The sequence below is a fragment of the Tamandua tetradactyla genome, chromosome 12 (assembly GCF_023851605.1).
Source record: "Tamandua tetradactyla isolate mTamTet1 chromosome 12, mTamTet1.pri, whole genome shotgun sequence".
NCBI lineage: Eukaryota > Metazoa > Chordata > Mammalia > Pilosa > Myrmecophagidae > Tamandua > Tamandua tetradactyla.
In genome coordinates this window covers 70,222,922-70,237,103 of record NC_135338.1, presented here as the reverse complement: position 1 = coordinate 70,237,103, position 14,182 = coordinate 70,222,922, and the positions used below count along the sequence as shown (strand labels likewise).

General features: G+C 38.8%; 1 protein-coding gene and 1 pseudogene across 1 annotated transcript in view; one reads left to right on the top strand and one right to left on the bottom strand.

Moving 5' to 3' along the window:
* The window catches only part of MYO9A (myosin IXA), a 401,408-nt gene that overhangs the window by 366,960 nt on the left and 20,266 nt on the right, over window positions 1-14,182 (bottom strand). The window lies entirely within an intron of this gene.
* Window positions 7,689-10,018, top strand: LOC143652344 (F-actin-capping protein subunit alpha-1 pseudogene; annotated as a pseudogene).

The following is a 14,182-nucleotide window of genomic DNA, read 5'->3' as shown; positions in this document are numbered from 1 at the left end:
CAGTTCAGGCAAAATATAATGGTTGTCATAGTAGTAGAAGTGGAGATGGAAAGTAGTAGATGGATTGGGTATATATTCTGGACTGTGGCAGGTTAGGTATGGGAACAAACACAACACCCAAGTTTGTCTGACTGAAAGCAAGTTGGGAGATGGTGATTCTAGTTATTAAAATACAGAAGACAGGAAGAAGAACAGATTTATTTATGTTCATTAGTTGGTGGTGTTTTTGTTTTGTTTGGGAGGGCTAGGAAGGGAAATAAAGCTTAACATGTTTTGGGCGATAATGAGTCTAAAATGACTACTGGGCATCCAATTGGAAACAGCATTAAGCAACTGGATATACAAGTCTGAAAAACAAATGAAAGGAAAGGGCTAGAGATATTGCACATCTGGTTATCACCTGCATATGGATGGCATTTAAGGCAATCAGACTCGATGAACTCACAAAGGGACTGCACACAGAGAAAAGGAACTACGACCAAACCCTGGGGGTTCCCGATGGTAAGTGGTCCAGCAGAGAAAGAGAAAGAGTCAAAAATGAAGCAGCCTCAAAAAAGGAAATGAAGCAGCCTATGAGTTCAAAATGCACAGTACTAGTAATAATGGTGATGATGATAATAATAATAATAGTGAACCCTTAGAATGCTTACTATGTGCTAAGCTATTCATTTGATTCATTAAATCTCAGAACAATTTTGGGGCAATAAGCACTATTATCACCATTTCAAATGGTGTTTGACATACCTAAGCAGAAGAAAATCAGGCAAGTGAAGGGTCATCAAAGAGAAATATTTCAAGAAGGGGCAAATGAAGTCAGATACAGATAAAGAAATTATCTATGGCTTTGAAAACATGGAAACCATTTGTGACCATTTCTGTGTTGATATATGATTGTATGCGGCTGAGTTTGGGCATGTGCCTCAATTTCTTCATGGGGTTCAAGTGAGAGGTCAGTTAAGAAAATAACTTAGAACAATAGCACAAAGTAACTTAGAACAATGGCATATAGTAAGCAGCATATTGGCAAGTATTATTAAAATTATTATTGAAAAAATCCACAGAACTACATTACACAGTGAACCCTAAGTTAAACCACAGACTTACATTAATAGTACAATTATAAAAATATACTATCATCTATTATAACAAATGTTCCACCCGAATGCACAGTGATGCATGGGAATCCTGCATTTTATATATCATTGCTCTGTTAACCCACAACTTCTCTAACAAAGAAAAATATGCACAGTTGAATATATTCAATTGAATATAATTGATATTATATAGAACTGATAATATATATAATTGAATATACTATTACCTCTCTATAAGGAGATACTTTATATTTCCTTTTTAAATCACTCATGATTAGTAACCTCTTCTTACACTACCATCCTTTAATAATATTAATACTTAAAACACTGTAAAGACATAACAAATCACATGACCCCACAAGTTGAAGCTAAGCCACTATTTATCATGCCTTAAGTGTGACCCAGAAAATTAATACATTCATCTCTAAATGTCATAAAACCTATAACAAAATCAACAACTTGCAACATTTGCCTCAGATACTTAAAAATCATTACGTAGCATCTATTACAAGGATAAATCTGAACTACCACCACAATTATCAAGATCTGAGGGACATCAAAATATTATAACTAAGGAATTCATTTTGAAGCAGCCATTATGTCTGGGTATACACCCCTATCCTAGTAAATTTGTTCCACAGAGCCATATAGCACTTTTATTCACATCTCAAGGGAATCTAACTTAAACATAGTGAATGGTGAATCTCATAATACAAGAAATGAAAGAAGAAATTAAGATTAGGAAGAACCATTTTGCTTGAAACAAGAACATAAACCATAACTAAAATTAACTGCTTAGCAGTGATTCACAATGCTAATGACTTTTGTTTTTTTAAAATCAGCCTGACACATTTATCCACTGTTGGTGGGAATGCAAATGGTACAACCACTGTGGAAGGCAGATTGGCGGTTCCTCAGGAAGCTAAGTACAGAATTTTCATATGATCCCACGATACCACTGCTAGGTATCTACTCAGAGGATATAAGGGCAAGGACACAAACAGACACTTGCACACCAATGTTTATAGCAGCATCATTTACAACTGCAAAGAAATGGAAACAGCCAAAATGTCCGTTAACAGACGAGTGGCTAAACAAGCTGGGTATATACATACAACGGAATATTATGCAGCTGTAAGACAGAATAAAGTTATGAAATACATAACATGGATGGACCTTCAGGACATTATGCTGAGATTAGGCAGAAATAAAAGGACAAATACCGTATGGTCTCACTGATATGAACTGATATTAGTGAATAAACTTGGAGAATTTCAGACAGTAACAGAGACCATTAGGAGACAGAAATAGGGTAGATATTTGGGTAATTGGAGCTGAAGGGATACAGATTGTGCAACAGGAATGATTGTAAAATTTCAGAAATGGATAGCACAATACTACCTAACTATAATGCAATAATGTTAGAATACTTAATGAAGCTGAATGTGAGAATGATAGAGGGAGGAGGGCTGGGGGCACAAATGAAATCAGAAGGAAAGACAGACGATGAAGACTGAGATGTTATAATCTAGGAATGCCTAGAGTGCATAATAATAGTGACTAAATGTACAAATTTAAATGTTTTTGCATGAACAAAGGAATGTAAATACTGCAGGGTGTTGAAGATAGATGGTAATAAATATTTTAAAACTTTAACTTATCTGTGAGACTAAAGCAAAAAATGTTTATTTGGTAGAAAATTTATATTTTGACTAGTACATTTCCTAATATAACTTATGCAGACAGCTTAATTGAACACCATAGTACAAGGAACCTTGAGTAGGGCATGAGATTTTGTAGGTTTGTCCAGAGTGATGCCCTGATAAATCCCAGAGTGATCTGGAACAGCGAATAAAAAAGTACTTGTAAAGTACCCTTGGGGGAATGGTGAGAAAGGGGGAAAATTCAACCTCCCCAAGTGGAGAATTCCTGATATTCTCACAAGCAGTGGGGACAACCAAAGCAATAGGCTGAGACCTCAATCTTGGGGTTTGAAAGATATAATAATGGAGATTAAAAATGCAATAGACACGTACCCCTCCCCAAAAAACACAAGCAAACAAACAAACTAAAAAACAAACAAGCAAAATAATTCAACAAATGGTCCTGCAATAACGGGACACCCACATGGAAAAACAATGAAACGTGACCTTGTCGTCCAGCATACAAAAAAAGAAAAATACAATAGACTCATACGTGAGCAGATATGGACAGGCAGAAAAAAAGAATCAGTGAAGTAGAAAAAAGGACCATCAAAATCATTAAGTCACAAGAAAAGAAGAGAAAAAATTGACTAGTGTTTCAGGGATTTCAGTGACATTATGAAGCATGCAAACATATACATCACGGATGTACCAGGAGACAAGAAGGGTAAAGGAGCAAAAAGAATACGTGAAGAAATAAGAGCCGAAAATTTCTCAACTCTTATGAAAAACAAAAACAGACATGTTCAAGAAGTTCAATGTATTCCCAACCGAATAAACCCTAACAGAACTACTCCAAAATACACAGTAATCAGAATGTCAAATGGCACAGATAAAGAGAATTCTGTAAGCAACAAGAGAAAAATAATTTGTCACATACAAGGATTCTTCAGTAAGACTAAGAGCTGATTTCTCATCAGAAACCACAAAGGCAAGAAAGCAGTAGAGTGATATATTTAAGGTAATACAAGAGGAAAAACTGCAAGACAAAAATCCTTTATCTGACAAAACTGTCCCCCAAAAATGAGGAAGAGTTTAAAATATACACAGACAAACAGAATCCGAGAGAGTTCAGCAACATATGACCTGCCTGCCTACAAGAAATACAAAAGGGAGTTCAGATCGTCAGGTGAAAGGAAAAGACAGGAGAGAATGGCTTGGAGTACTCTAAGGAAGTGAAGATCTTCAGGAAACGTAATTAAAAGGTTAAATGGAAAACCCAAAAGTACTGTACCCTCAACATATAACTCTACTCTAATTCCTAAGAGTCAGAATACAACTGAACAGGAATAAATTCTATGACTTCCTAATGGACATGTAAAATTGTAAAGAGTGATGTGGGTGAAAACAACATAAAGAGCAGAAACTGATGGATATGAGAGCAGGAAACATATATGTCACTGAAGCTGTTAGTATCTTTTCAAATAAATATGATATATAATACAAAACACAGGATACCCAAAAAGAAAGTATTTAATAAATATATAGAAACAGAACTGAAAAAGGCAGATACATCACAAAAGATCAATAACAAAGAAAAACAAGCTGCAATAAAGGAAAAGAAATCACATATAAAAACCAAAGGACAGAGTTGAGCAACCGGGAACACGGCCAAGATGGCGGCTTAAAATGTGCGCGTTTTAGATCATCCTCCAGAAAACTACTAAATAACCAGAAACAGTACAGAACAGCTCCTGGGGCCACATCAGTGACCAGACACACAGAGTACCCGAGTCTGGACCAACTGGACCAGCTGCGAGGCTCCCCAGAATCATGAGTTTCCCAAGCCGTGGTGGCCGGCTCCCCTCCCCCACAGGCTGCTTCCCAGAGGGAAGAGGAAAGGGAATTAACCTGCAGCAGGGGCTGAGCCCAACCAAACGCCAATTGTGGCATTAATTAACAAATTCTGACTACTAAAAATAGGCCCCCAGCTCAGGTGAACCTGGTCAAAGTGGAAGTCACTCATTGGGCTGATGGAAAAAGAAAAAAAAGAAAAGAAACAGAGGTTTTTGCGGCTGTGTTTCTACAAAGGCGTGACTGTCTCTGGATTCAGGAGCAGGACTTCTCAGGCTGCAACTGCCTCAGACATAGGCATAAACAAGCTCGTCTGAGGGCTTGTCTGGAGCCTGTGACTTCCCCAGGGGAGGGGTGAAGCCCAACTCAGGTGAAATACCTCCATCAAGGAATTCAGACACTAGGGCTAGGTAATTTGAATCCATTAAAACCAGCCTACAACTTCTCCTCTGTCTCCACCACGTTCCCAGCAGGGAGAGTCTGCCAACGTTAAAGGTACCCCATCATCTTATGCTGGTGGGACCTGCAGGCAGACAAGCACCGCATACTGGGCAGGATACGCAAAACAAAGTCCAGAGACCTCACAGGAGAGTCTTTCAACCTGCTGGGCCTCACCCTCAGGGAAAACTGATTAAGGTGACTCTTTCCTCCTGACAGGTGGTCAGTTTAGTCTGGGAAAATCCAACTGGGGTCTATGATACCTAAGTAGACCCTCCTAAGGGTGGGGGTAAAAAAGGCACCATACAAGCAGGGCAAGAAACAAGAAAACAAGAACTGAAAACTTCTCCTCTATTAAACAAAACCTAAGCTAGGGGTCCAGAAAAAGCTGAACTGAATGTCAAAGAACAGATAGACAACAAATTCATCCAGCAAGAAAACACTAGGTAAAAGAAGGGAAAGCAATCTCCAGAATAAACTAATCAAGGTAACTAAATGCCTAGACGCCAGCAAAAAAAAAAAAAATCACACTAGGAAAACTGAAGATATGGCCCAGTCAAAGGAACAAACCAACAATTCAAATGACATACAGGAGCTGAAACAATTCAGAATACACAAACACACATGGAAAACCACATCAAAAACCAAATCAATGAATTGAGGGAGGATATAAAGAAGGCAAGGAATGAACAAAAAGAAGAAATGGAAAGTCTGAAAAAACAAATCACAGAATTGATGGGAATGAAAGGCACAGCAGAAGAGATGAAAAAAACAATGGAAACCTACAATGGTAGATTTCAAGAGGCAGAAGATAGGATTAGTGAACTGGAGGATGGAACATCTGAAATCTGACAAGAAACAGAAACTATAGGGAAAAAAATGGAAAAACATGAGCAGGGACTCAGGGAACTGAAAGACAATATGAAGCGCACAAATATACGTGTTATTGGTGTCCCAGAAGGAGAAGAGAAGGGAAGAGGAGGAGAAAAACTAATGGAGGAAATTATCACTGAAAATTTCCCAATTCTTAAGAAAGACTTAAAATTAAAGATCCAAGAAGTGCAGTGTACCCCAAAGAAAATAGATCCAAATAGAAGTAATACAAGACACTTACTAATCAGAATGTCAGAGGTCAAAGAGAAAGAGAGAATCTTGAAAGAAGGAAGAGAAAAGCAATCCATCACACACAAGGGAAACCCAATAAGACTATGCATAGATTTCTCAGCAGAACCATGGAAGCAAGAAGACAGTGGGATGATATATTTAAATTACTAAAAGAGAAAAATTGTGAACCAAGAATTCCATATCCAGCAAAATTGTCCTTCAAAAATGAGGGTGAAATTAAAACATTTTCAGGCAAAAACTCACAGAGAATTTGTGACCAAGAGTCCAGCCCTGTAAGAAATACTAAAGGGAGCACTAAAGGGAGACAGATACAAAAAGACAAAAGAGAGTGGTGTGGAGAAGAGTGTAGAAAGGAAGAATATGAGGAAAAGTAAAAAGAAGGAAAACTAAATATGACATATGAAATGGTAGAATAAAGTACTACCCATACAGTAATAACACTAAATGTTAATGGATTAAACTCCTCAATCAAAAGACACAGACTGGAAGAGCTCTAGGGAGGAGCCAGGAGCTCAGCTTAGGTTTCACAGCGAGGGGTTGCGGCTCAAGAGAAAAAGAATGCACTAGCCACGCATTATCCACTCATTCTTCAAAGCCCTCCAGTGACTACAGAGAATCTCTGCCCTTTGGCCCTCGCCCCGGCACCTATTCTGAATCCCTGCCCATCCCTGGGGAGGTCTGGGCCTCTCACCCGCTGCCAAGTTCTCACACAGCCTCAGCGGGACCCTCAGAGCGTAAAGAAGCCCCAACCCCACCACGAACCACAGCGAGGCCCCAGTTCCCGCCAGCCCGGCCCGCAGCCGCTCCTTCCAGCCCAGCGACGAGCTCAGGCCCGGAGCAGATGCAGAAGGAGATGCCGCAGCAGTAGCGACTTGGCCCAAGCCGTCACCGTCCGCCATCTTGCCGTTTCCGCAGGCGCCGGGAGCTGGGGGGGCGGGGGAGAAGGGGAGGAAACCAGGAGCCGGGAATCCTGGGATAGTGGAGGACCTGAAGCTGGCCTATTTGAAGGTCGAGTCCTAGAGAACGGAGACGGATTTGAAAGGTGGAGGAATGTCCTAAGACTGAAGCTACAAATTCCTTCGGGGGTTGGGGAAGGGACGGATAGCGACACCTGTTCTGTCCACATCACTGGACAGAGATGTGACCCCGGAGTGGTGTTTTTGCCTACATAAGAGGTGAGGGTGATCTTTCACCCCATTCCTGGGGTTGGAAAAGCCATCGATCATTCCAGGATCCGAGCAGCGTTTAGCGCTTTGGACTCGGCTGCAACGGAGATCATTGGTGCCGGGAAATTTTACAGGAGTATAACTGCTATTTAGTCGGATGGACTTTAAAGCTCGTAACCCAAGAGCAGTTCAAACACGTCCCCAGCGTCGAAGAAATGAATGAGAAAATGGATGTAACTCAGAAAAATATTTCACTTAAAAACGACTTCCTGTGCTACTGGCGCTCGGAACCACCACCTCCGCCCGTAACTAACATGGCGCTCCCTCCGTCGGCGTTTCCGGGCGGGTCCTTCGCTGGGCCCCCGCGGTAATTCCATCGCTCGGTTTTTTTCCCGGCCTGCCTCGCGCGGGTGGACGGGTTGGGCCAGAGGAGCCCAAGATGGCCGACTTCGAGGATCGGGTGTCGGACGAGGAGAAGGTACGCATAGCTGCTAAATTCATCACTCATGCACCCCCTGGAGAATTTAATGAAGTGTTTAAGGATGTCCGGCTACTACTTAATAATGACAATCTTCTCAGGGAAGGGGCAGCACATGCCTTTGCCCAATATAACATGGATCAGTTCACACCTGTGAAGATAGAAGGCTATGACGATCAGGTCTTAATTACAGAACATGGTGACCTGGGTAATAGCAGATTTTTAGATCCAAGAAGCAAAATTTCCTTTAAGTTTGATCACTTACGGAAAGAAGCAAGTGACCCCCAACCAGAGGAACTGGATGGAGGTCTGAAGTCTTGGAGAGAATCCTGCGACAGTGCGTTAAAGGCCTATGTGAAAGACCATTATTCCAACGGCTTCTGTACTGTTTACGCTAAAATTATAGATGGGCATCAGACTGTTATTGCAGGTATTGAAAGCCACCAGTTTCAGCCTAAAAACTTCTGGAATGGTCGTTGGAGGTCAGAGTGGAAGTTCACCATCACACCACCTACAGCCCAGGTGGTTGGAGTGCTTAAGATTCAGGTTCACTATTATGAAGATGGCAATGTTCAGTTGGTTAGTCATAAAGATGTACAGGATTCAATATCGGTTTCGAATGAAGTCCAAACTGCCAAGGAGTTTATTAAAATCATAGAGCATGCAGAAAATGAGTATCAGACAGCAATTAGTGAAAACTATCAAACAATGTCAGATACCACATTCAAGGCATTGCGCCGGCAGCTTCCAGTTACCCGCACCAAAATCGACTGGAACAAGATACTCAGCTACAAGATTGGCAAAGAAATGCAGAATGCTTAAAAGGCTGAATGTGGGATTCTTCACCACGTCAGGGGGAAAGGATTTTTTCAACGTGTGGTCATATGATAAATAGGTGGTTTATAAACAAGAGTGATATTTTGCTAGGGCTTTTAAAGTTAACCGGTTTTCTAGCCTCATGGAATACTGTTGAACCTCTAGCATTGTCTTGACTTTTTTGTGTTCTTTGCCTTGTAAGTTTCTGTTCCACTATTTCTGTTTGTACTTTTTTTTTTTTTTGGCTACATTTAATGTTGGAGAGAGAGCTCTATCCAGGAGTCATTTTACCATTTAGAAAATTTTCCTAGCCAGGAAGTCCTGTTACCAATATAGACAGGTAATATGTTCAGTACTTTCCTTCAGATCCTTCTGGTACTTCATTGGTTTTTACTGATCCACCAACAGCCAAAGAGGTTATCCTACATTATAGCTAAATGGAAGACACATTCATCCTTCTCCTTCCAACTGCTTTGATCATCATTTAGGGCATCTCATAACTGTAGTTTTCAAAAATTTTGGATTAGGGCTTTCAGGTTCTTTGAGGGGGGGGGCAAAGGAAGTTTTCTGAAAATTCCATTATAGCCAGCTTCTCTGGGAAGTTGTTTTTAAATCCAAAGACTTGAACCACATTCCCTGCACATGAACGTGTTTGCTTTTTTCCCCTTCCTTTGTTAATTATCTCCTTCCCATTTAGTACCATTATAGTTATATAAATCTGCATTTTTAGAAGAGTTTTACCCATTTTGTTTTGTTTTTTTTTTTCAACATTCAAAAACTGCTGACATACTGTGGATGTAGTAGAGTAAATATAAAACTTGAAAACACAGATGTTGAAGGAATAATAAGTATCTTGTGCTTTAATGCTTTTGTGGCAGCATTGTACTATAAGCAATTGAATTAAACAAATATGTAAATCACAAATAAAGAGTAAAAATGAACCAAAGTGAGAAGGGTAACTTTCAGTCGGTATCTTTCTATTGTAACCTGTTATTTAAGGGAATACTAGTGATTTATTCAAATAGGATGTAAAACTTTTTCCTAATTACTCTTCTTTAGTTGTGCCTGCCAAGAATTCATACCTAACTGTGATATAGCAACCCTTCCCAGGTATATTGGCAGGTATGTGTGTTTAATCTCAGAGTACACAGGTGACATAGATATGATATGACAGCTGTTAATGATGGATTCATTTACATTGTTTACACTTTTTATGACCAGGCCTTAAAGGAAGGTCAGTTTTTTAAAAACCAAGTAGTGTCTTCCTACCTATCTCCAAATATATGTCAAAAAGAAGGGTGATTGTGCTTCAGCTTTGTTTTTGCTCAGTAATACAGTCAAGCAAGAGTGTTTCCAAGTGACCTGTTGAGCTGTGTAAGCATTTTTATTTCAAATAAAATATATTTGTATTATTAAAAAAAAAAAAAGACACAGACTGCAGAATGGATTAAAAAACAGGACCCATCTATATGCTGTCCACAGGAAACACATCGTAGACCCAAAGATAAACATAAGTTGAAAATGAAAGGTTGGGAAAAGATACTTCATGCAAATAACAATCAGAAAAGAGCAGGAGTAGCTATACTAATATCCAACAAATTAGACTTCAAATGTAAAAGAGTTAAAACAGACAAAGATTATAAAGAGATTGTTCAACTCAACAACAAAAAGACAGCCAATCCAATTACAAAATGGGAAAAAGACTTGAACAGACACCTACCAGAAGAGGAAATACAAATGGCCAAAAGGCACATGAAGAGATGCTCAACGTCCCTGGCCATTAGAGAAATGCAAATCAAAACCACAATGAGATATCATCTCACACCCACCAGAATGGCCATTATCAACAAAACAGAAAATGACAAGTGCTGGAGAGGATGTGGAGAAAGAGACACACTTATCCACTGTTGGTGAGAATGTCAAATGTGCAACCACTGTGGAAGGCAGCTTGGCGGTTCCTCAAAAAGCTGCATATAGAATTGCCATATGACCCAGTAATACCATTGCTAGGTATCTACTCAGAGGACTTAAGGGCAAAGACACAAACAGACATCTGCACACCAATGTTTATAGCAGCATTATTTACAATTGCAAGGAGATGGAAACAGGCAAAATGTCCATCAACAGACAAGTGGCTAAACAAACTGTGGTATATACATACGATGGAATATTATGCAGCTCTAAGACAGAATAAACTTACAAAGTATGTAACAATATGGATGGACCTTGAGAACATTATGCTGAGTGAGACTAACCAAAAACTAAAGGACAAATACTGTATGATCTCACTGATATGAACTGACATTAATGAATAAACTTGGAATATATCGTTGGTAACAGAGACCATCAGGAGATAGAAATAAGGTAAGACAGTGGGTAATTGGAGCTGAAGGGATACAGACTGTACAACAGGACAGGATATAAAAACTCAGAAATGGACAGCACAATACTACCTAACTGTAATGTAATTATGTTAAAACACTGAATGAAGCTGCATGTGAGAATGATAGAGGGAGGAGGGCTGGGGACATAAAGGAAATCAGAAAGAAAGATAGATGTTAAAGATTGAGATGGTATAATCTAGGAAATAATAATAGTGAAATGTACAATGTACAAATTTTAAAAATGCTTTGGCATGAGGAAGAACAAGGAATGTCATTATAGCAGGGTGCTGAAAATAGATGGTAATTAATACTTCAAAATGCCACCTTAGGTGTGAGACTAAAGCAAAAAATGTTTATTTGTTACAAAATTTAGATTCTGACTAGAGCATTTCCTAATATAACTCATGTAGACAGTTTGATTGAATGTCATAAGTACTTGGAATCTCAGGTAAACATGAGATTTTGTTGGTTTGTCCAGAGTGATCCCCCAATGAATCACAGAATGATTTGATCAGTGACTGGAAAAGTATTTGTAAGCCCCCTTCGGGGAATGCTGAGAGTGGGGAGAAATTCAACCTCCCCAAGTTGAATTCTTGATATTCTCACAAGCAGTGTGGACAACCAAAGCTATAGGCTGAGCCCCCAGTCTTGGGGTTTGTTCACATGAAACTTAACCCTATAAAGGATAGGTCAAGTCTACTTAAAATTTAGGCCTAAAAGTCACCCCCAAAAGAGCCACTTTTGTTGCTCAGATGTGGTCCCTCTCTCCAGCCAACACAACGAGCAGTCTCACCACCCTCCCCCTCTGCAGGGGACATGACTCCCAGGGGTGTGGACCTTCCTGGCAATGAGGGACAGAGATCCTGGAATGAGCTGAGACACAGCATCAAGGGACTGAGAAAAACCCTAGAATGAGCTGAGAATTAACATCAAAGGATTGAGAGAAACTTCACGACGAAAAGGGGGAAGAGTAAAATGAGACAAAGTGTCAATGGCTGAGAGATTCCAAACAGACTCGAGAGGTTATCCTGGAGGTTATTCTTACGCGTTAAGTAGATATCACCTTGTTGTTCAAGATGTAGTGGAGAGGCTGGAGGGAATTGCCTGAAAATGTAGTGCTGTGTTTCAGTAGCCATGTTTCTTGATGATGATTGAACAATGATATAGCTTTCACAATGAGACTCTGTGAATGTGGAAACCTTATATCTGATGCTTCTTTTAGTTACTATATCAACAGAAGAGTAGAACATATGGAATAAAAACAAATAATAGGGGAAACAAATGTTAAAATAAATTCAGCTTGAAATAGTGGTAAATGAAAGCGAGGGGTAAGAGGTATGGTATGTATAGTTTTTTTCTCTCTATTATCATTTTATTTCTTTTTCTGTTGACTTTTTATTTCTTTTTCTAAATCAATGCAAATGTACTAAGAAATGATGAATATGCAACTATGTGATGATATTAAGAATCATTAGAATGGAATGATATCTAAATGTTTTGTTTGTTAATTTTTTTAATTAATAAAAAAGTTTTAAAGAAAAAAGAAACAAAGAAGTATACTATGTACTAATAAAAGGAACAATTCAGCACAAAGACATAACAATCATAAATATCTATGCACCGAACCAGAATGCTCCAAAATACATGTGATAAACACTGAAAAGAGGAATAGACACATCTACGATAATAGTTGCAAACTTCAATACCCCACTCTCATCAATGGACAGAATATCTAGACAGAGGATAATAAAGAAACAGCGAATTTGAAGAATACAATGAACAGAGTAGATTTAACGGACATTTATAAAACATTACACTCCAGAACAGCAGGATACACCTTTTTCTCAAGTGCTCATGGATCATTCTCAAAGATAGACCATATGCTGGGTCACAAAGCAACTCTCAATGAATTTAAAAAGACTGAAATCATACAAAACACTTTCTCAGATCATAAAGGAATGAAGATGGAAATCAATAATAGGCAGAGTGCCAGAAAATTCACAAATATATGGAGGCTCAACAACACACTCTTAAACAACCAGTGAGTCAAGGAAGAAATTACAAGAGATATAGGTAAACATCTCGAGGCAAATGAAAATGAAAACAGAACATATCAAAACCTATGGGACGCAGCAAAGGCAGTGCTAAGAGCAACATTTATTGCCCTAAATGCCTATATCAAAAAAGAAGGGCAAAAATCGAGGAATTAACAGTCCACTTGGAAGAACTAGAGAAAGAACAGCAAACTAACCCCAAAGCAAGCAAAAGGAAAGAAATAACAAAGATTCGAGCAGAAATAAATGAAATTGAGAACATGAAAACAATTGAGAAAATCAATAAAATCAGAAGCTGGTTCTATAAGAAAATCAATAAGATTGATGGACCCTTAGCAAGATTGACAAAAAGAAGTTGACAAAAAGAAGAAGAGAGAAGATGCAAATAAATAAGATCAGAAATGAAAGAGGAGACATAACCACTGACCCCACAGAAGTAAAGGAAGTAATGACAGGATACTATGAACAACTTTATGCTAATAAATACAACAATGCAGATGAAATGGACAACTTCCTAGAAAGGCATGAACAACCAACTTTGACTGGAGAAGAAACAGACGACCTCAACAAACCAATCACAAGTAAAGAAATTGAATCAATCACTAAGAAGCTCCCCAAAACGAAAAGTCTAGGACCAGATGGCTTCACATGTGAATTCGACCAAACATTCCAGAAAGAATTAGTACCAATCCTGCTCAAACTCTTCAAAAAAACTGAAGAGGAGGGAAAGCTACCTAATTCATTCTACGAAGCCAACATCACCCTCATACCAAAGCCAGACAAAGATATTACAAAAAAAGAAAACTACACACCAATCTCTCTAATGAATATAGACGCAAAAATTCTCAACAAAATTCTAGCAAATCGAATCCAGCAACACATTAAAACAATTATACATCATGACCAAGTAGGATTCATCTCAGGTATGCAAGGATGGTTCAACATAAGAAAATCAATTAATATAATACACCATATCAGCAAATCAAAGCAGAAAAACCACATGATCATGTCGATTGATGCAGAGAAGGCATTTGACAAGATTCAACATCCTTTCCTGTTGAAAACACTTCAAAGGATAGGAATACAAGGGAACTTTCTTAAAATGATAAAGGGAATATATGAAAAACCCA